The sequence below is a fragment of the Cygnus olor genome, chromosome 6, assembly GCF_009769625.2.
Source record: "Cygnus olor isolate bCygOlo1 chromosome 6, bCygOlo1.pri.v2, whole genome shotgun sequence".
NCBI lineage: Eukaryota > Metazoa > Chordata > Aves > Anseriformes > Anatidae > Cygnus > Cygnus olor.
This window is the reverse complement of record NC_049174.1, coordinates 39112482-39136232: the sequence shown is the minus strand read 5'-3', so window position 1 is coordinate 39136232 and position 23751 is coordinate 39112482. Positions and strand designations below refer to the sequence as shown.

General features: G+C 43.3%; 1 long non-coding RNA gene across 1 annotated transcript; it reads right to left on the bottom strand.

Moving 5' to 3' along the window:
* Nucleotides 1-196: 196 nt before the first annotated feature.
* LOC121072480 lies at nt 197-23429 on the bottom strand. The gene is made up of 6 exons (XR_005821251.1): nt 23310-23429; nt 22906-22960; nt 22601-22773; nt 6193-6348; nt 4735-4896; nt 197-4556 (listed from the first exon to the last, which is right to left on the bottom strand). It is a non-coding gene; the product is annotated as an uncharacterized LOC121072480 (long non-coding RNA).
* Nucleotides 23430-23751: the final 322 nt, after the last annotated feature.

The following is a 23751-nucleotide window of genomic DNA, read 5'->3' as shown; positions in this document are numbered from 1 at the left end:
CAAATATACATGCAGATAAACACTTTGAGAATTAAATTAAATAGATGCATTGCTAGTATTGTCAGTGTTGTCAAAATACTCTTTTCGTGTTTAGTATATCACAAAAACATTTTTTAAAAAAGTTCATTTCTTATGGTTATTATATTTCAAATTTTATGAATTTGGGAATTTTAATGGGAAATGTACTAGTGGGGCATTAGGTTAGCATGACTATCAAATAATAATGCGAGAAATGTTATTGGTGGGGTTTTATTATGCAGTGATAAATTTTCACATGATTTACATGGATTAAAATAACAGAAAAATAATGCCAGAAAAGCAGTGTTACTGCTATTTTCAGAGGTTTTCTTCTTCACAAATAATTTTTGCATTGGTATATGCTATAATACCAAAGGAAATCAGGTTTACTTTCTACACAGATTCATGTGCATGTCCCAGTTTTTTTTTGTTTGTTCGTTTGTTTTGGGAGTGGGAGAGTGCTTCATGGAGGAGAGAAACATTATGGGGATAAAACAGGATGGGCAAGAGAGATTGAATGTCATGTTATTGTAGATGGGTAGTAACAATAAACAAATAAATTTAAGGACCTCGTCCTGAAACAGCTCTGCTATTTCCTTTTGAACTGGCAGTTAAACATTTAATAGTTCCCGAAATTATCCACAATACATTCTTTCCTTTCTACAACTTTCTTTCCCATAATATGCTTCTGAGATTTGATAGCAATTTTGTTTTCATTCTGTTTTCTCATATGCATGCCTATTGTAAAGTACAATTTCTTTTCAGTTTTCTTGACTTAGATTAGTTAAGTTCTTTTGTTTTCCTGAACTGCATCCCCTTGTACTTTCTTGTGCAAAAAAAGAGGCTACTCACATGACTGAGGACAGCGTTCGGATATGAGTGCCCATGTGAAGAAGCACTTGGTAGGCAGCAGAACAAATGCATATGGGAGAATACAAGCTGAAATTCCACTGATTTAATTTCATTTATGAAAACCTATTTGTTCACCCAAATATGTCTGGCAATCTTTACTTCAGAACATTATCCTGACAAAAGACTTTGCTTACCTATTTGTGAGAAATAATGCTAAAGATAAATATTACAAAAAGTATATCTTCATCAGTTTCTTAAAAGGTCTTCTTTCAGCTTTAAATTTCCATCAAGGAGTAAAATACTTTTCTTAACCAAGGACTAAAAGAGTTACAGAGATGTGCCGATTGTGGACATTATTTTAGTAAAAGACTAATTAAAGAATTAATATGTCCATTTTAGCTATTTAATGTATTGCCATTTTTCCAATACTATACTAATTTTGTAATGAATTTTCACATCTTAATAATGTCTATCAGGAGACAAAAAAGCAACTGATTTCTTTGTGGATAAAGCTATGATTTCTTTTTGAGTCTAATATCATGTTTTAGCAGTACAACACATAAGATGCCGGTTTTGTTTCTGAAACTTTTCCAAGTGTTTAATAACCCCAATAAAACTACTATCTGAAAAAAAAAAAAAAACTATACATTTTGTAAAAAAAAAAAAAAGAAGAAGAAGAAGTAGAAGAAAGAAATTGTTAAGAAATACTCAGAGGAGCAGAAGTATGGGAAATTTTTTTCTTAATACTCTACAATAGAGAATGGAACTGTGCAGGTCAGAGGTCATCATGCCAACAGCACGAGAGATGTGGCACAGATATCTTTTTCTTTCAAAGATGTGTGTGCAAGTAATAAACTCTGGTAGTTAAGTGTAGGATGTAACAGATGAGCTTAGAGAGAATGTAAAGATCAGACAGTCAAAGATATAAAAACTTTAATTATCTCAGAAGCAGGCAAGTTGCAAGAGAGCTAAGGAATAGGCTTAGCCAGAAGGGTATAAGGAAAGTAATTTTGTAGGATAAAGACTCTCTTGAAAAGCTGAAGTATTTATCCGTATAGTTTTTATTATAGAAGATGCTGGAGAAATACTTTTTCTTTAAATGTAACAAAAATAGTCTGTCAGAGAAACACCAAGACTGAAAGAGCAGAGGTCGGATCAAACTGGAAAATTAAAGTGCTACATAACTCCATGACCAAATAACACTCATCGAAGAAATCTGCAAGAATCTAGGGAACTACAGATAAAAAGCTGTTAGGATAACCTGAAATACAAGCTAGGAAACAACGTTGTAAGACTACCAAACTTTATGGTAGACAGCCTCTGGCCAAATCATCAATTTAGCAGAACGGTAGATCAGGTTCAGTTGACAAATACAACATGTTCCGAAAAGTATAGGCTGAACTTTGATGAAACCTTAAATATTGTTCTCAGAAAAAAGACCTGGTTGCCCCTGTGCACAAGCCTCTGAAATACCCCATACTAATACTCATTATTACCATAACACAAAATATTAAATCTTTAAAAATGCAACAGATGTAGCAAAATTTCCAGGATAGACAGGACAGCTAGGAAGAAAATGGCATGTGTAGACACGATGAACTATTTAGCTTAGAGCTCGTGGCAGCCCCAGGGAGGCATGTCAAAAATGTATGTACAGCAAATGGAGTTGAGAGAGGCAAGGATCTTCCCTTGATACCTGTGCTGTTTTCATCTCCTAAACAAAGACCAGCAATGTTTTGAAAGAAAGAACAGCATATGAAAGCTGTTCTGTAAAACTGCCCGTGTGTTTCACCATTTTTCACCAATGCTCAATTAAAATATCACTCTTTATAAAGCGTTCAGATAATATGAATCAAAATTAAGTTTTGTCCAAATCTTGGATCATGCTTCAAAAACTGCTAGGTCCAATTAGCTAGGCTAGCCTCCAGCTATAAACAAGCTCCTCAGATTTGCGGCTTTCCTTGATACAAATATCACCTTAGCAGAAATTCCAGCCTACCCAAACTTCAGTTAAGATCATAGCACCACAGCTACCTGTGCTACATTTAGAGAACAAACCTTCTGGGGAGCGGGTAAGGGAGCTGGGGCTGTTTAGCCTGGAGAAAAGGAGGCTCAGGGGAGGCGTTATCACTCAAAGGAGGTTGTAGCAAGGTGGGGATCGGGCTCTTCTCCCAAGAGACAAGCGATAGGACAAGAGGAAATGGCCTCATGTTGCACCAGGGGAGGTTTGGCTTGGATATTAGAACAAATTTCTTCACCAAAAGGGTTGTGAAGTATTGGAACAAGCTGCCCAGGGAAGTTGTTGAGTCACTATCCCTGGAGGTATACAAAAGATGTGTAGATGTGGTGCTCAGGGACTTGGTTTAGTGGTGGACTTGACAGTGCTAGGTTAATACCTGGACTTAGAGGTCTTTTCCAACCTAAATGAATCTGTGATCCACTGTCTGAACAAGAGAGTTTGTTTCCTTCATCTGCATGCCAAGGATAATATTCAGCTTGTGATACTTTATATTTAACATCTAAAATAAAGCTGATAAGAATACAGAGTACCAAGTTTGGTAAACTTATTTCACCAGAGATTGTCTTAGGTTATAGAGAATGTGAGCAAAGCCTAGGAAGAAAACATGCAAACAGGAGGCCAGTAAACACTGTTTTAACTACTTGGTTTACCCTTCAGTTCTCAGAAAGGTTGATAGCTCCCAGACTGGTTGGCATTCACGTGATGGACTTAATGGCCATCTGTCTGGGGACCCACTATTTACTTCCCTCAGCTACATGGATGGATGCCAGAAAGAAAAGGGTTTGAGATTAGCATATAAGAGAAGCTTTACAGGTTTCAGCTTTACAGTTGTTAATTTTAAGATCTTTTCAATAACCTTTTCTGAGACAAACATGGCATGAAGTAGAGTGAACAGACCCATGATTACAGACATTGAAATTCAGAAGCATGTCAAAACAATGAGTTGGGCGGGATTTCTCAAACATGACACTCAGTACATACAAAATAAAAATAATTCATTGATGGCCAGGAAAATGAACTATAGAAAATTAAATTAAAGCAGGTCAATCTCTTCAACAACAATGTGGCATAAATGTTAGATAGAAGTATCATGCACCCCTGATAGCAATGTGCATCCAAATCACCCATAAATACTAATCATTGAGTTGCATAGTACAACTTTAATTTTAATCCTATGCAATAAAATACATTTTTGCTCATTTCACTGCCTATGCGTCGTTGTGTCATTACTACTGAGCCTAGCTGAGCTTTTCTTTTTCTTTTTTTTTTTTTTTTCTGTAAAACAGACCAAAAGAGAATAAATTTGTATCTGAAGAAAAATTATGGTGGACAGTGCAGCACATGGAGAAGGCAGCTGAGAAAGGCAGTGTTCAGAGACACACCTCACACGGCTATCACCTGCTATGCCTAGCGTCAGGGCTGAAGACCCATCTGAATGATGTATCTCCACGCTGAATGCTTATGCAGAGAATCACCAATATATCTTTGCTTCTTTGCAATTAAATGAAGTGTAAAAGCTAAACATGCAGATTTTCAGAAGGAATTATTCCCCAGATGATGCCACCATACATGCTGCCTCTTGGAGGCTTTTTGTAGCCCTTATTCTGTGGTTTGCCTCTGGTATCCAGGGCTGAAGGGAGATGCATAGACTGAAATTACCTTTCCTCTGAAAAAGAAGCAGAGACAGAAGACAAGTTTTAACATGTGTAACAACCCTCTTTTTCCTCCGTATACACCAGATGCTGTACAACTACTCAGGATCTGATCCTAGCAAAGAATTCCTTTGAAAGTAGAGCACCAAAGGGACATATAGACCACATACTGATCTTTGACAACAGCCTCACCTGTCCCTTAGACCAGCGTCTCCTTGGATCTCTCACTCTGGATGTAGTTCACCTTGGCTACAGCACTTCAGACTGAAGCCTTCGTTCCAAATGCAGCTCAGACCCTACCAGTAAGCCTGCCACGTCCTGCCCCGGTCCTGCTGGCCCCGCAGACCATGCGAGCTAAAGACAAGGCACACAGTGGAGGAGAACATTGTGAGCTTCTGGCCTCTGATCTTAGAGAGTTATCAAATTCCCTTTCTGCTAACAGTAAGTCTTCCCCAAACAGAACTCAGCCCAAAGTAAGGCTTTTATTTTCCAAACCTTTATTTAGAAAATGACATATGGAAAAGAAGAGCTAAGAAAATATCACCAGCAATGACAAAGTGACAATTAAAATAATGATAGTTGGGGACACATATAGTAATATCTACATTCTGTGAAATTGCTGATCGTTTTGACTGCTGCCTGCTTGCTCTGCCTTGCTGGAGAACAAGAATGCTTACAAATTGCATCCTTTATGCATATGGAGTGCTTCTTGCTTGTTTGTTCAGCCTGTTATGTTTGTCTAAAGCACTTGTGCTCCAGCGTATTCTAGTGTCACGAGTGCAGTTCTATGGTTATAGCTGAGAAGGTATTTAATTCTAATTTTGTGTTTTCAGGAGCTTAACGTCATCTAAACAAATTACATTTTGGACGCAAATCTCTATGCCTGTACTGCACCAGAGATGAGCTACCTATTTGTTACGTCCAAACTCTGCAGTGGCATAGAAATTTTTATTCCCGGCACTTTGACAGTATTTATGGAAATATTTTTGCCTGGGAAGCGTCCTTTTTAATCATTTGAACTTAAAATGCTCTGTAATTCTCAGTTACTGCTTATGCAATGAAAACACGGCTGACTGTAAAACAGCAGAGGTTTTGCAGAGGCCAGGTGGCTGCCACTGCACTTCCAGGCACTGCAGCAAACAAGCACAGGCACACGTGCCCGTAGCTTCGTGTTTTCACACTCTGCTGTTGGCGTCATCCTCCTGCTTTAACTCAACTCTTCTTTCCCCTAGCAAAACAAGCGCACTGAGAAATGATAGAACAAAGGTTAGGGGTTAGAGATGTGGATTATCCAGATGCAAATCCTGACATTTCCATGGATTTCACATGCAATTCTGACAAGCCATTTGGGAGCAGGTGGAAGTGGGACCCACAAAGCTGTCTTCAGGAATTGTGGGGAGAAGAGCTCTGGCAAACCATACCTCACACCACTTCCTACTGTCTGCAAAAAAAGGCCAGGAAAATCAGTGTCTGTGGGGTACAGCTAACCTCGGTGAATGCTCTCCTTGAATACTTTGTCCTTATCTGTAAAATGGAGACAATCACACTTCCCTACCACACAGATTCAAGGGTAAATATGAAGGAAGATTTTAAGAGGCCGTTATGCAGTTCGACGTACATATATACTCTTCAGACATTGCCAGGACCTACCGTCCACCAGCTTGTCTACAATTCCGCAGCCAGGTACTATGTTAAAGGTGTAAGGATGTAATTCAGTCTCCCTGCCACTCCCGTTCAGTCACTGGATTCATTTCTGACGCTGCCTACAGCTGTGATTTGATTTCACATCAGGAAGGATGAGAAAACCTGCATTAAAAAATGAAAGAGACATAGAGATATAAAAGACCTGTTATTGTTGAATTAAAATAGTTCTGTGCATGGAAACTTCAGATAGCTAAACTGTAAGGCATTGTAAGCAGAGTATCCGAGCAACAGGCATTTTAGATAATGTATGGACTATGTGCTATAAAGAATATTAGCGGGCTGGTAACACGGAAAGGGAGAATGCAAAGTGTCCTTTACAGCAGTGTATTTTGATTACATGACAATGGAGAGTAGGATGGCTTAGCGAAACTGTTATTGACTCTGATAGTGCCTTGCTGAATCATTCATCACTTCAAAGGAATATAGAATTTTCTTGCAAAATGAATATATTACGTCCCCCTCATGTTTAACTAGATGGAAATGAAACTGAATAGTGAGCAAAATGCGAACACTTCTTGATCTATTCAGTGGCTACTGGCTCTGACTGAAAGGCAGAAACGTTGGAGTTCTTGTAGCATATGACAAGATTATGTTTGGAGACTGATATTACACTGCTGTCCTAGGAACAGAAAGTCAGCTGTTAGCCATTGTAAGCTTGATATTTGCGAGGAAAGGCAATACTCTGAATTGTATATTGTTCCTTTGTTTTCCTCTGTGCAGAGGTACTCAAGGAGACACTTGAAAGGTAATCTACTGGATATAAAATCAGAGCTAGATTGAGTCCCCAAATTATATATCTGAAGTCCTTAAGGGAATTAGAATGGAATAATAAAAAGGCAAATTCAATCATTTCAAACCTGTTTGCATGTGGCACAGGCTATGGCTACATTTCATACATTCAGCTGTAGAAACTGCATGGAGGGTAGTTAAGAATCAATAGAAGATATTGTATTTAGTTATTCATGTTTTTGTTAAAGGTGAACAGAGGTGTTGAAAACAGACCTATTGGATCAGAGCTTACCAGAAAGTACAAGAAAAGCAATACTGCAGTTGTGAAACAATGCAGATGTTGATTTCCTATTAGTAGACAAATATTGTTAACAAAATCATCACTAACTTAGTTCATTCTACATGCTGTAGTCAGAAAGTTGTTCTACATCTCTTTGTACTTACCTTCTGTAATTTTGGAACAATGTATGTGTTTTTTGTAGCTATGATGATAAACAGCATGGTTATATTCATAGACATTTTCAAATAAGTATCTATCATGATTTAATGTTGATAAATCAGAAAATTTCACACCACCACGAGAATTCAGGGACACTACTCACTAACGAGTGCTTTCTAAAACTAGCCAAAGAAGTCTGGCAGTTTGGGGTCATCTTAGCATACAGCACAAATACACCTGTCATTCAGGGGCTGCTCACTCCTCACTCTCGTGGCAATTTATGCAATCTCTCTGACACTACTGCAGTGCTAATTGCTCCAGAAGATACCCCAAAGACTACTGAAACACTCAGCCTAAGAACATAACTGTAAACTTAAGCCTATGCGGAAGCCCATGAAGTCAAATCTTTATCACTTGAATAGATATGAATCACATGAACAGAAACAAAATTAAAAGCAAAGCAGTAACAACAACAAAAGCTATTTAAGGTCTTATCCATATATAATACACGCATATATGCACATCTACACACTTATATGCATAGGTATGTATATGCATGTCAGCTGATAAAATGCTAATGCAAAATGAAGGTAAGAGCAGTAAAATATATCCCAGAAATTCTCACTGCATTCTTGGAATTCAATACCTTTATTAAAATACCAACTTTGAATATAACAATAAAGCTTTAAAATGGGAGGTTTTTTGCCAGCTTTCTTTGAAATGGCTCAATGTATGACTTCATCCCGAATATTACAAGTTGCACACATGGTGAGCACTCGATACAGATCAGCGTGCTGGAAATTACTCTCCAAATTTCCCTTCGCAGGGGTTTCCTGCAGGGCTTCATAGGGGGGTCATGGGCCCCTCCTAATGCTGCTCCATGCACAGCCTCATTTTTTTCCTGGAGTTATCATAGCTACCTTGTATCTTCTTCACATGAGACGGTGTTGCTGCAAAATGGTGGCATTCCCCTAAGGGTGGGGAGAAGTGGATTGTAATATCTCCTGCTACTGAGCAATCACGGAGAAACCAGACTCAGCCAGTACCTCGAGGGTCCTCAGAGCAGATGGGCATACTGACTAATGATTATTTTGAAACAAAGAGGGATTTTAGGACTGTTTGCCAAGAAAGCATGGGATATGAAGTTAAATTCACACACAAAAGCAAACCAAAAACAAATAAGCCAAAACAACAACAAAAACACCTTGTCTCACGTCAAAATAACATCTACCCATCAAGCTGTGAATGATCTTACGCTTGACACCAGAGGTGTTTTGAGTCCATTTGTGACATAGTCCTGTATCAAAAGGCCTTGCGAACCCAGTCTGATCTACATCTTTGAAGCAAAAACAGTAATTTTTTACTTAACTTGGAATATAAATGAGATATAAACAAAAAAGGAATAGAAGGTTGAGGGAAAAAGCAAAAAAAAAAAAAAAAAAAAGGAGCAAATATTTTCATAAAGATGTGAGACAAACTGAGCTGCAGATAAGAGTGGTAGCAAGAAAAAGAAAACCGAAGGGAAAGAAAAACCAGGCACGCTCCCTGGAGAGGAAGAGAGAACTGGCCAGGGGAGAGAAACAGCACTGGGGAAGAAGAAGGTAAAGACAAGTGAAGGAAAAAGCCTGATCTTCCAAACACAAGCCTTATCAGCCGTGGACAGAAAAGCTGTCTTTAGAAGAGAAAATTGGACGTGAAGAAATCACAGTAGGAGATAGAGAAATCCCCAAACACCTAACCTAGATAGGAAAACTGAAACTGAACATGAAGGAGACAGAAGAGAAGACAACAAAAATAAAGATGAGAAAGAATCCAGCTGATTATTTCTTTTGACATTATCAGTTAATGATTCTTGTGCCTGGGCTAGCATATGGTTCCTAGCATATTTCTTAAATCCTATGAAACCTGTGGCAGAGGGTTTGGGTGAGCGGTGACAGATGACAGCACGTCTTGGAGACCCCTTCTTAGTCCAGATTGTTGAACAAAATTAAGTCTTCCAGAGAAGCTCATGTACACAGCATCCTTGTTTCTGGCAAATATTAATTAGGCCAAACATTTTGCAAAAACCTTGAAACAACTTGTGCAAAAACATCTATGCTACAGCTAAAATTTTACTGGTATAAACTTGGCCGTGTCAAAGAAAACCAGAGCGAGCTAGATGGCTATGTACAGATAGGTTCCAAAGATCAAGCTTAGTGAATAAAAAAGTTTCTAAGTTTCTTGATGAAACTGGTAATACTTTAAATGACAAATTTTCAGTAAGAATATTTTTTGTGACCAGGAGCGATACAGAGGAAGGAGACGCCAGGGGAAAGGCTGGCAGACAGCAGGTTCAGGGGGACCAGCTCCACCATCACCCTGCCTGCCTCCGAGGGGCTCCTAAGGAAGGGTCTGACGGGGGCATACCCACTGTCTTGGCACGTTAACATGACCCATGGGCTGGGTAAGGGCAGCTGTATCCCACAGGCAGTTAGGCTTAGTAAATGTGGGTAATTGAGTTCGTTATTCGGTAATGCATTTTAATAGGGGGGGTACAGTGCTGTCGTTCAGTTGCAATTGTTGGAACTTAACGCAAACAGCACTTTAACTTGCACAGTAAACGAGCACCTTTGTTTCCTTAGGGTGCTTCTGAAAGGTAAAAAATAAATAGATGTGAAATTCAGAGCTCACTAAGGATGCACACCGAGGGTATAAGATCCTCTTAACCTGCCTCCTGGGCTACCAACACCAGGGTTCAGTGCCACCCCTTACGCCTCTGAGCAATAAATATACAGTGTTATAAACACAATCCCACAGCGAGTGACCAAAGCAAAGCATGGCATAGCTGCTTCTCATCAGCTGCATCTCACGCTGCCAACTTCCTTCCCAAATACATTATGGCCAGAGTAGCACTGAGCATGACCAGAAAGGAAGAGTTAATAAGCAGGAGTGAAACATCTGAACCGGGAAGCGTTTCATCAGAGAAGGCCCAGAGCCGCAGCGCACAAAGGGTGAAGCAATTAGCCAAATGTCAGGGCCGTGCCCCAAATGAAAGCCGTGAGGATTTCTAGGCTTGGTGTCTGGCTAAAAAGCAGGGCTGCAGCTTTCTTGAAAACTGCCCTTTGGGAACAGCAGTCACGGGGTCGGAGTGCAGCGTCGAGGAGGCGGCCTTTCCAGCAGCCGAGAAGTTCAGAATAATTTCCTTAGCTCCGATTTCAGACGACAGGCCAGCTGCCCTACGGCGTTTCCAGCCTGGGAGCCGCAGGCACCTCGCAGTGCCCCTGCAGGTGCACAGCAGGGCTGTGGCACGGGGCTGCCAACACAAGCGGTGGGGAAGGCACGCGGTGCAGCTTCACCCCCTGCACCTTGCATGGGAGCACGTGCACTAGCATGCACTTGCCGTGGAATTCCAGCAAGCCGGCCGTGCAAGGGAAAGCCCTCCGAGGGCTGGGGGTGCTCGCCCACCACCTAACAGCAGGGCAGAGCAAGGTGAAGCCTTGCGGGCCTCTGCCGTGCAGCCTTTTCCTCTGCTGGAATGGCTGCAAGGAAACGGAGCACACCTGGCCCAAACTTAATACACAGCGTGCAAAGTATCCTCCTATCTCATATCCAAATACCTCGCTTGTAAAATAACCTGCCTTTCCTTCCCCTTCCCTCCCCCTTCTGAGCCTGAGCAGATGGACTTGACTAAAATTATTTTGCTTTGCTTTGGAAATGGATACAAGTGTAAAAATGGATGGTTTGGAGAAGTTATAATGCAAATAAATTTTTTGCAGTGGCTTAGAAAAATCCATTAGCTAAACATGTCTACTGTTTCTATCTTATATGCCATAAGCCATATTCTTACTAAAGAAACTATAAATTATTACGTGAAATGCAATTACAGAACATAGTGTTTATGATACTGATTTGTGATCAGCGAAACGGAACAATCCATCCTTCTATAAGACAACCTAAACAATAATGGTAAAAATCTAACGGCTTTCAACAATCCCATATTTCTCAGAGGAGTGAATAATGTTTGAGAGACTCTTCTGCAAGATCAATGGAGTCACTTAAATCACACCGAATATCTCATCTAGCAAAGCAGAAGTTCCCTCAAATCTCATCACTTTTTACTGAAGTCAAAGGAGTTCTCTGAATATTGAACACTAAAGCCATAAAACTTTAAAGACATACCTTTCCACAAACCCACATCTAGGTTAAAATTTGAAATGATTCAGATCTCACTTTCATATAGATGAGGGATTTAGCCACGTGTGTTATAAAGTCAGCTGCCGGTGAGATAATCTAATACAGCACAGGTTCGGTCGATGCCAAGTCCCCAAACCGCTGCGGGGAGTTGTCAGGGAGCATTTTGCAGGTTCTGCCTACGTGCATCAGCCACAAGAGCTTTTTAAAAAGAGTGTGCTTAGAATGCACTTGAAGTATATTATTTTTATGAACGCTACCACAAAGCACATTTAGGATTTATAACTTTGACTCGCTTATTATAAAACTGAGAAAATATTTTCAAGAAAAATGTAAATTTTTGCAGGAATGAATTAATGAATTATGCACAGCCTTTTTCATTAAGCCAGAGCAAACCTGTTCAAGTTTGCTGGTTTGTGCTGGTTTTGCAGTCAAGCATTCCAGCCTGATAAAAGACCACTTATACTGAAAGTGCCTTGTCAGAGATCCTTGGAAACCATCTAAGAGGAGATAGCTGGAGCACACACCTGTGGGCTTTAACCCACCGGCCCCACCAGGTCACCAGGACCTCTTCGGCTCCTTCTCCTCCAGCTCCCTAGGACCCCCACTCTCTAACACATCGGTGAAGATGCTAGGTGGCGAGACCTTGAGGCTGCCCACACAGCCTCCCCTGGGAGGTCCCCAGGGCTGGATCAGGCCGGCGTGCTGTGCCTGGGTGAGCACTGCAAACCTCCCAGGCAGCCATCCGTAGTAGCTAATTATGGTGCTTTATTAACAAGAGAAAAAGTTGGATCTACGTGAGCCAGTAAAATAATGGTTTCATTAGGATAAAGTTCCATTAATCTGGAAACAAAACTAGCTATAACAACCTTTAAAGTTCTTCTGTCCTTCTTGGCAGGCTGGTTTTTACCACATCCTTTTCTTCTTCTTCTTTTTTTTTTTTTTAATGGAACCTTTTAAAGAAGCGTGGAGGGAGAGACACTTAAAGTTTCATGTGCTGGTACAATTTATAAATGAAAACATATATTACATGTCATAGAAATGACGTTTTTCTTTTACTGATCTACATAGAACTGAATGTTTGTTTTGATAATTGGCCTTTGCACAAAAAAGGCATTAAGTCAGCAGTGGTGAATTATTTATGAGACCTGCTTTAATGTGATTAATCTCTGAGGGTCTTAAGAAAAAAGTCTTAGGCATGGTGCTGTTTTTCACTAACTGATGAGCCAGTGAAGAGTCAAAGATCTGTGAGGTCGCTTTCCCTCTCATTTTGCCCACCGCAGGCAGCAGCCTCCCACCCACCAGTTTGGGGTGGGATGGTGCTGGCAGCACTGAGAAGCAGCTCACCTCGGTGGGGGCTGCCTTTCAGACCATCCATGGGCCTGATGCAGAGCCTCGCATTAAACCATGGCACACCAGTCCTCCAGGAGCAAGATGAAGGCTTTTAACATGGCGGGAAGCTCCTCAGTCACAGCCACAATAAAGCAACTTGGGCTCGAAGATAATCTTATCTGCACATGAACACGTGTGTTTAGAACAGGAAGAAACTCCGCATCTTGAATTGCTCTGCATCTCAAAATCCTTCTTAGAAACTGCCTTTGTGCCTCCATCCTCAGGAAAGCTGTGAGGGGTGACCTTTGGGGCGTCACGGCCGATGCTGGAGCTGCCCTGCTGCCGCCCCACGCCAGACCCCCGAACGAACCACCACTCTGCAGCGAGCTGCTGCTTCTCGGAGCCACAACCAAGTTATAAGTACTGCGGCCAAGCATAAACACATTCACATAGCCGTGCACAAGTCTTGCACTCAGATATCATGTCCCTGTCCCACCCACCCCCCCCAAAAAAAAAAAAGTTAGCAATGTCAAGGAGACGCGGTGTAACCGACACACAAGAGTTTAGAGACCAAAGAGCCCTCTGGTTCTGCCTCTTCCCAGGCAAGAAGCTGAGCTTTGTGCCTGAGGAGTGGGGACAAGGGGCGGTAGAAGGGTGGGGGAACTAAGGGGAAGCAGCTGAGAAGAAGCTGGAAGAGCCCGAGATGGTGACATTTGTGAAACAAAGTGGTTTTGCATTCTGATGGTTTATATAAACCGTGCAGCATTTTGGTGGAAATAATGCCATTTTTGGTGAGAGGCTGCCAACGGCATTACACTGAGGTTTCAGAATCTGGGCTCAGGTACAGTTTGACCTTTTCCCTTTGTTCTGGAAAGCTTGCTGCTGCATGAATACACAGCACATTTTCCACTCTTGATCAAGCCTGCAAGTCTTGTAAAAACTCCTTACAATCCCGGGATCTGCGCATTACAAAGTCAGGAGGCAATAAGTGGAGGTTTCCTAGGCTCCGTTTGCTCATTACCAGGAGGCCAGCTCTGCTCTCTAATATTTTTTTTTCTTTACTTTGTATTGAGGTACTATATTTTTGTGCTGTTAGTTTGATTTTTGGCTTTGCAGTTCTGTTTTCTGCTTGCTTTGATCCTTGGGTCTGTGCATGTAACCAGCATTGCTCTAGCATTTGGGTAAGATGCAAGAAAAGCTGGGAACTCAGCTGCGCTCTCTGGACACTATTTGTCCTAAGCGCAAATACTTCATCCTTTCAAAGTACTCGTGCACAATTACCTCTCCTTATTACCCTGGTTCTGTACAAATACCGTACAGTGCTCTCAGCTGTGGGTACAAATAACCCCAACATACTTCTGGAGAATGTAAACCAAAGATCAATGTTTTGCTGGAATTAGAAACTGCCAGGAAACAGCAAAAAAATGGAATGTGCCAAATAACCCTCCCTTTTAACTTTTTGCAGGAAAACACAATCTAGGATTAAGATCTGCCATGCAAAGAACAACCGCTCGTTACTTCAAAACGCTAATTAAAAATGACAAACGAATGAAGACATAGCATCATTAAATGAAGAAGTTTTTCATATGCAAGCTGAAAGGGCTTGAGCTGCTGCAATTTTGCCATATTTGTTTTGAAAAATGATAGCAAATGGCAGAAGCTGTTTTAAAGTCGACCTTTTAACTGACTCTTAATAAAAATGCATTTTGAATGTTAATTAAGAAGATGAAATAACTCACACTATTCATTTTCTAGCTCCAAATGCCTGCTCCGAGGACTGCAATTACTCACATAATTAAAATTTAGGTTATGGTCTCTCATGTGTGTCCTTCTTTGTATACAAATTTAAAATTAAAAACACCCGCTCACTGTCTGAATGTCAATATCCAAATAAATCACCTGTCCCTAATTTCTTCCCAGGTAGGCGATTTAGGTATAGCATAGGCTGGGGTTAGACCTGGGAGAACCGAGCATTAACACCCTCTTATCAGATGAGCACGTGGAAAATCTCTTTTGTCCTTCCAAAAACGCACCTGTTAAGTTCCCCATGGGAGTGGCGTATAACCTGTTGTTACCATCAGTGTTACTGTTTGCTGCTCGCTGACAATCAAGGCACCATTAAACCCCACAAGCATCCTATGGGGCTTTGGCATCCCGCTGGGGAACGGCCCAGCCACGGGAGGCTCTCGCTGGCGATGTGGTTAGCAGCGTCAGGGCTGGTGGTGGTGCGAGGACCTCTGGCGCGGCTCTGCCTTGCCTTCTGTCTTCAGTCACCATTACCTGCCCCAAAAACACAGCCCATCCAGCAGAGCAGCCGGCTCCCGCAGGAGCTGCTGGCTGGGTGAGCATCCCTGGGCTGTGCTAAGCAGAGGCGCAAAACGAGCGTTAGCTTGCCTCTGGCCATAAAATTGTACCTCTCTCTATGGAAATCAGCGTACATATGGCTGAACGTTATTAACACCCAGTTTTCCCAAGCTCTAAATTTTATTCCTGGGTTTTACATTTCCAGGTCTGTGCCCTGAGTGCCAAGCACTTCACGATGCTCTCCCCAGCAGGGAGGTTTGGGCAGGGTGTGAGCAGCTCCGTGCGGCCTCCTCACAGCCTAAGCGCAGTCCCTCTTCTCACAAGGAAATTACTTATTTAGGATTTATCCTACAGAGATGAAAATGGCCGCTCAGTACAGCAGTGGTGACACATCAGAACAAAAACCACAGCCGAAAGAAGAGATCTTTAGGGTGTTCTGTCTAACCAAGCTTCTTTTTACAAAATAAAATAATAATAAATATATTTTTTAAAACTTAAAGGATCACAGTGCCATTGGAAGTAGCATCAAAAGCAACAAGTAGAAGGTATGCACTGCCAGTACGGCGTTAAAGGATATTTCTTCCATATCACAACTGCCAGGGAGCAGGTAGGGCCCCTGGCCGTGCACATCCCCCAGCAGGGGTGGTGCAGGGTGCTGCCCCTTGCCTGGCCCTGATGCTGTGCACGTGGGGCATGGAGCAGCTCCGTGAGCACCAGAAGTGATCCCAGGGGTGCTGAGCCCAGAGATTCACCCATTTACAAACCAAAACTTATACTCAGGTGAATGCATCCACCAGTGAAGATTTACATGCAGTCCTTTAAAAAAAAAAAAACATAAATAACTTTAAGGATTTTTTTTTTCCCCAACTAGATCTTCCTGTAGCCTTCACAGTTTCTCTGGAAAATTATTAAAGAGAGATGAAAAGCATATTTATTTTACCGTGTTTTAATGGAAAATACTGAAAGTATCATGTAGTGATTTCCCTGGCTTTGCAGAAAGGTCTTCCATAGTCTTAGCATGTGTGCTAAAACCTTAAGGCAAGCCTATTTTTTATCCCCAAGCCCATTTTTATCCCAGAGGCCACTGCTGCATGAGAGGCCAACAATACAGACGTGCACAGCACTGGCGCAGACTTTGATGCTCCAGCCCCAACATCTCCAGCCCACTGACCGTGCTGCTGGGGGCAGCCGCAGCGCCTTGCGGCACGCCGAGGGGCTCCCCCCGCCAGCATCGGCCTCACCGCCCTGCAGAAACGCACCAGTTAAATTTTAAACATAGCGCTTAAATATTAAAGTTTCTTCAGTTTAATTTTTAAAGTTCCTCGAGCATATAAGTGTTTGCAAATCCTATGCTGCAGTCCTGGAGTTTTCACATTAATATTTAATGCTTATAGCTCCATGCCTGATGTTTTATTTGATCATCTTCCTAATTTTTGTACTTCTTTCTGAGCTATGAGTTCCTTTCTTTATTGAAGCTGGTTACCTCTGTGTGTCAAATATTTCTAAGCATGTCCTAAATTTACAAAGGCAATTGGGAAAAGCCAGTGCTGCGGCTAGCAGCTCCTCTAGAGATCATTTCTTAGAAAAACACTGCACACGCGTCTTGCGGAGAGGTGAGCTCTGATCCCCGCGCAGCTCGGGTGCTGCTGACCTTTAATAAACGAGCACGAGGTGTGCCAGGGCTCAGGGGCAAGCAGCAGGACCAGGCACAGCGGGGACAGCCGCAAAGGGTGCAGCCGTACAGGCCCACCCATTTGGGGTAGCAGAAAGCAGTACCCGAGCTCTGCTTTCTTCAACAGCAGGTTGCAATTTCTTTGCAAAATAAATAAATAAAAAGCTTTTGTTTAGAAATCCATCAAAAAACATAATTAGTACTCACTGGCTTAATAAGCTGAAATGGGACCTGCGCTACAGTTTCCCTTTAAATGCGTTTCTGGCAGGTGTGGGTTTGCACACAGCGAGGCAATGACCTAAAATTACGAGATTACAAGTTAATATTGCTTAACCATCGTAACATCAGCATCTGTGCTGGTGGGTGCTAGTGCATATTAAAAATCCTTTTGCCACATTTATTCTGCACTACCCACAGGTAGTGGGTTTTTACTGGTTATTTTTAAGCCTGTCAGCCCTGAGAGCGGCTGTTCTTCTGGCTGCAGCTCCTCGCGTGCCGGTCCCCAGCGAGCCTGTCTCAAGAGTATGAGATGCATTTGCTTTCCACATTCCAGCCTCTGCTTTGGGTGAAACCACTGCCCCGTCTGCAACAAAGCCACTGGGTGGAATCTTGAGGGAACAAATAATTTAAAAAAAAAACACAAAGAACACATTAAATTGCCTCTTGCTCACTGCCCACCCCTGCCCATGGCAGTGCAACCAGAGCCTACCAGTTCCCGTGGGGCAGCCCCGTGCCCGGTGCAACACTGCCGGGGCCCACAGGGGAGCAAATGGGGTCAGAAGCTGGCAGCAGCACAGGACCCAGAGTAATTAGCACAGCTGAATTTAATGCTGAGGATTAACCTGGCTAATTAGTGCCGGCACAGCATCATACTGGTGCAGCCCTGCTCCGCTGGGGACAGGAATTAAATCGCTACGTGACGGCGGGTCGCTCCTTGCCCTCAGTGCTCCCAGTCTCCTTGGTCTTCAGTCCCCACTTTTTCCACGTGCAGGAAAGCCGCAGTGCTCCTACGGTCACCTCACCCTGCCCCTTGGGTACATCCCTTGTCCAGGTCCCTCTTATTGCAAGGCTCGCAACAAACCTGTGAGAAAGTTTCAGTAACAAACACCGGTGCAGAGCAAGAAATGACCTTGGGCCTACACCAGGAGCAGCACAAATGCAGACAGACGGATCCCTCTCCTTCAGCCCTGCAGCCACATTACCCAGCTCTGTGTCCACGAGCCCCAGCAGCTCCCTGCCGTTGGAATAACACCTGCACGGAGCGCACTGCAGATTTAACCAGGCACACAGCCAGCTGACAGCAGGTGCCAACCAGAGAGATACTGCAACGCATGTGGTCACAGAAGGGGAGTTTGGTGTAATCGAACCCCAAAGATTTGCACTCCGGGTGCTCCTGAACTTGTCTAGGGAGGAAAAAGCAGCAGCAAGGTGGGATTTGTCTGGTCAGACAGACAGCACAGCTTGTGGGCCTTGACTGCTACTAAATGTAAACAAAAATGACCTTAAAGTAACAGTGAAAAAGCCAATAAAAGTTCCAAAACCAATGAAACAGTCAGAAGCTCGCCTTTATGGTACCATGAAACTCCTTCCCTGTATGTGACAAAGAAAAGGACTTTTGCAAGACACACTTTGAAAATGGTAATTCAGCGAGGGATCGGCTTTGTGCCTTTTTTTTTTTTCCATTTGAAGCAGAGACAAGCGATAACCACCACGCATCCGAGCTTATGGGTGCTGTAAAATATTATCCTCAGAAGTGTAATCCTTGTACGGGATTAGTGTTCCCTATCCTTATGGAAGGTGAACATTTTTAGTGAAAAATATTTTTAGTGCAAAGTAACACCCAAACGTCCGATGCTGCTCAGGGCAGAAGAGTCCGTAGGCCAAGTGTCCCTCTGGTGTATACGTATCATCCTTACCAAAACAATACAAGTTGTGCGAGGTGTCGGGGAAGGAACAGATGTTTTCTCATTATGACTTTGTATCTAGTCACATGTGTGGGTGCAGTAAAGTGTTCTGGTGTCTTTTCACAAGATCCCTTCCTTTTTTCCTTTTTTTTTTTTTTTTTTTTAAAACCACAAAGCACTGAGGTACAGGGACTGCTTAGAGACCGGACTATCTGGCGTGCAGCACAAATCATTTAGCTAATTACTCGCTGAGTGCTCTAATCAGCACTGCCTGAATGAACCGACAGTGGCAGCCTGAATACGTGAGGCCAAGCAGCGAGAGCACCACGCACTGGGCAGGACAGAGACCTCCGAGGTGCTCCCAGCCCCCTGCACATCTGCGCTGGGAGGGGGCCAGCAGCACGCAGGAGCCCCCAGCCCCAGGTGGGCACACGTGCAGCCAGCCTGCCTTCTCTTACACATTTCCCTCATTCCTTCGTACACGGGCCATGAAAACCTCCCCAGCATGGGTGGCCGTGGATTGCCAGCCGCACGCAGCAGCCTGAGCCCTGCAGGCATCACCTGCATCACTGCCACTTCCCAACCCGCTGATCAGTTTGAGTTTGCAGTGCTCGATGGAGAGGTTAAAATGCAGCACTGGGGGATCCATAAGGTGTTCCCGAGAGGCAGAGGGACCTGGGCTCTGCGCAGAGCCCATGGCACCGGGACGCACAGGGCCACGGCAAGGCGATGCGCCTCAAAGCGTTATTTACAGAAAACAGCTTAAACCGAGTGTGTGGAAGGGACTTTAGCTCGTGGCCCACCTTTCTGTGGGATTCAGCCTGCTTAGCTTGTTAGCTAGCTGCATAGATCAGCTAGGAATTTAAAATCTTCTTTCTGTCTAAGCTTTGTGTTATTTCCACTGACTGGAAAGCTAAAGTAACTCCGACAAATATAAGAAAAGCTATACAGCACAACTAAAAAAAAAAAAAACGAAAATATTTCAGTGAAAAGCCTGCAAGAGACATGGGGCCAGTTCCCCCAGCGCTGGCTCCCCTGGTCTGGTGCTGCTCATCTGGACCAGGGCCCTCTGACACAGTACTTCTACGCCGATTTGCTGCACCTAACTTAGTGCAATTACATCTGATTGACAAGATCTTTTCAGAAGAGACAGTGAACTAGGTGGAAAGGAGAATAAATTGCTTCTTCTCGCCTGGGAAGCAGGGCAGGCGTGGGCAAAGAGGCACTACTCAGACAACACCACACATCACCAGCAGGCACGAGCACTCCTGCAGCACAGGCGCGGGATAGGCACAGAAAAAGGGGTTTTTCCATGCCTCGCAATTAGAGGAGAGTCACCTCTAACTCCAGCCTGACGCTCAGGTCATCAGCCAGCTGCTGGGGGTGAAACCAGCCCCGGTTTCAACCCCATACACAGCAACAAGCTGCTGAAAGGTTTTTGCATGGACCTGCCAAAACTAGATCTGGGTGGCCAGCAAGCTCAACAAAAGCTGGTAAATGCAACCAAATTCTCTGATTCTCCGAGGGCTGGATACATCTGGGATGTCTTGAACGGCTCTTTGTATCCTAATGCTTTAATTACAGTTATCCTTTAGTTCCATTTGCTGCATTAATGTGCTATCATTCAAGTGCTTTCCAATACGGCTATTTCACAACAAAACAGTGGCTCGAAAATTTAATAACCTGCTAGGCAAGAAGAGCCACAGCGAAAGCCTGTTTCCCACAGCCCTCCTTTCTCGTACATCTCCAAGCACCACTGACATGCTGAATGTGTTCTGAACTCCACTGAAAGTCGATTACAGCATCAGGCAGACCTCAGAACAGTTCTTGCTTGAGTATCCCAGTTTTGCATCTCTCAGCCCTCTCCCACATTCCCAATATAGCTATTTACACATTTCAAATAGCTGATGATATGGAGATATATATCCAGATGGAGTCACAAAATTGCCTAAAAAGAAAGCCTCCCCATCTAACAGCCCCACGTTGGGCTCCCCATGAACACCAGCACCCTTGCTGTGAACTGCCCCAACAGACAGGAACTCCAGAAGTGAACTCCAGAAGTGCTTGTGCAAGACAGACTGTCACACACAGGTCAAAATGACCCCATGGATGCTGAGCAGTGTGTCCCCAGGGGGGGCAGAATTTACACCAAAGCCACTGCAAACGAAACTCCCTGTCCGTGTGCTCAGATGAGTTACTGCAGGAATGTGAGGCTCCCTTGGGACCTGGGAATCTGAAGCATCTGGCTCATGGGACACGCATTGCTCCCGTCCTGCAGTGGTTGTAGGAGAGTACAGCACTTCGCCTGGCTGGTGCTTAACCATCACAGGCATCTTATCACATTACTTATTAGAAGTTATTCCCTTATTTACTCGTAAATAATAAGATCCCCCCTAAAAATACAACTACATTTATTTCTTCTCTTGGTGTTTATCGCGCTTCAGGACCATTGTGCAAGATAAAGGATATGCACCGGCTGAGCTTAGCACTCCTCGCTTCCTACCAGCTCTGTAGTAAAACAGCAGTTACCTCTAGCAGTATTTTCTGCATGAGTGCAAGAAGCAAAACACTGATTCCTTTCAACAAACACGTAACAGGAGAGTAACAGCTGAAAATCCAACCACTTCAATTTCCTCCTTCCACACTTTCAGAATAACTTGGTGGAAAGAAAGGAAGGTCATGAAACCCTTAACTGATTTCATTTTAAGCCTGGAGTTATGTCAGCAGGATTACATCCTCCTGGCCAGATCTTGGAAGAAGTCCAAGCAGCGTGGAAAGTGTGAAAAACGGGTTATTAAGGACTGGTCTCAGTGTAACTTCTGTTCCTGTTCGAAGCGTGCTCACACACTGTGTGTGCGACTGAGGTGAACTGGGGGTGTGCACAGTGAAGTGCTGGGCACGGGAGCGTCTGTTACTGTGAGGGGCATCTCGTCCCAGCACGCAGAAAGGTAATTGTCAGGGGCAGTATACACAAGTCTTACCAGATTTTTTTCCCTCCTTTTTAGAAGGAAAAGGATAACTCTACTCCCTTTTCCAGCCTGACCTGCACCCTGATCCCAAGCTCCAGGGCCTGGGATGTGCTCATTCAACAAGACTACCCAAAAAAACACGTTCCCATATGTACCAGCTGTATTAACAGACTCTATACAAAAAAGTTTCCAAGTCTGGCAAATTTTATGTATCTAATACTTCACAGAAATTATCTTTCAACATGGAAGACTTCTGGAGTTCTGTGCAATGCTTGCAATAAAATAATTACATATAGAACACAAACATAACTAAACTCTGCTCAGGATTCAGGCAAAGAAATACAAAAATGTGGGCATCCTGTAAAAAGGAAAGGAAAATGGTGGACAATAAAAGGTGCCAAATACAGAGCTCATCATTAGAAGGTGCATCGTGGGCAAATGTTTGAAGCGGTAGAATCATTCTGAGAAACAACAGCTGGATTTCAGAATATTCCCAGTTGCCCTTGAGAGGGAAAAACAATTTTTCTGACTTTGCTTGGCAATGGTAGCACCCATGGAAAGCCATCCTGAGAAAAGCACCTACAGTCTTAGCCAAGAATATTGGTATTAAGGACTTCCAAAACATGGAAAAATACCTACAAATACATCCCTACAATGTCCCACAGTAAGCAGCACAGAGAACCAAGGACAACGCATGTATTAGATTATAAAGTTGTTAAATAATAGCATGGCAAGGCAGCTGTATTCTAACAATTTCCAACTTTAAAGCCTCTCTCTCTGCAAAGTGGAAAGGGGCTTTCACGGGGTTTGCAAAGACAGAATTCCACAAACTTACCTCCCATTGTTCATACGCCATCCAGCCTTCTTTCTGCATCGAGCCCTGCCAAAGCCATTACACATGTCTTCTCAATTTGTTCTAATGGCCATTGAAAGCTGACTTTTAAAGGGAGGACTAAGAGCCAGCTGGCTCTGTCTGCACCAGCCTCGCAGCTCAAGTTCCTTCAATATCTGGCAGGGGGAGACAGGAAAAAAAACACTGTAGCCGATATTATAGGGCTGATAGTATATAGCTTTTAAAGCTTGCAGCTTCTTTAGGAAGTGCCTAACCATTAGCAGGGACCTGGGGCTTGGAGGACCTACCTTGCCCGTCTCACTGGACATGTGTTCATCAGTATTCCTTGTGCTCCACCAGTGCCTTTATTAAATTAAGGGAAAGAAAATGCATCTGAGTACTACAAGACAGGCAGCAAAAGAAAATTGTCTTAACAAAACCCTCCAGCTTTATAGCATTCAGTCTAAACAGTTGTTTGTTTTCCTGAAAACTTCTCCAGTACGCATCCTATATGCAATAATGAAAGCTTTAATTGTTTTTTTTTAATATATCTGAAAATCAGATCACTTAAACATCATGATTTTAAATCAATACCATTCATGTGACTGATAATTAGATATTAAACCTAATTTAGTCCAAAAGATTTAGAGGTCAAGCATCAGATAGTATTTAATTAAGTAAATATAAAGCACTGATTGCTCTTTTGTCTTACTCTATTGATTACACTGCATTTTTGCGGCATTTTTGCAGTCTGGCACTGTGTCATTAGCGGAGCAGCACAGAAGGTTTGCCAAGTCGTCCTGCTATTAAAATATTTCACAAACCAGCTCACGCTGCCACCGCAGACTACTTAAAGAGGCTGCAGTGTGCTCAAGGAGGTGACTCACAAGAGCCAGCTGCAAGCCCTCTGGCATGGGATGACTTGATGCTGGGCAGCTGGGCAGGGCTCCTGCTGGAGTTTGGGGCATGGGGACAGTGGTGCCAGCTGCAGGTGGGCTGGACACGAGAATCCTCACCGCTCCGGCTGCAGTTGGTGTCCTGGGCATGGGGAGGACTTGTGCTGGGTGTTCGCAGTCCTGCAAGAGGCTGCTCTGAGCACGGCAGCTCCTGGTGCCATCTTCAGACCTCCCTGTGCAGATTCCCCAGATACAGTG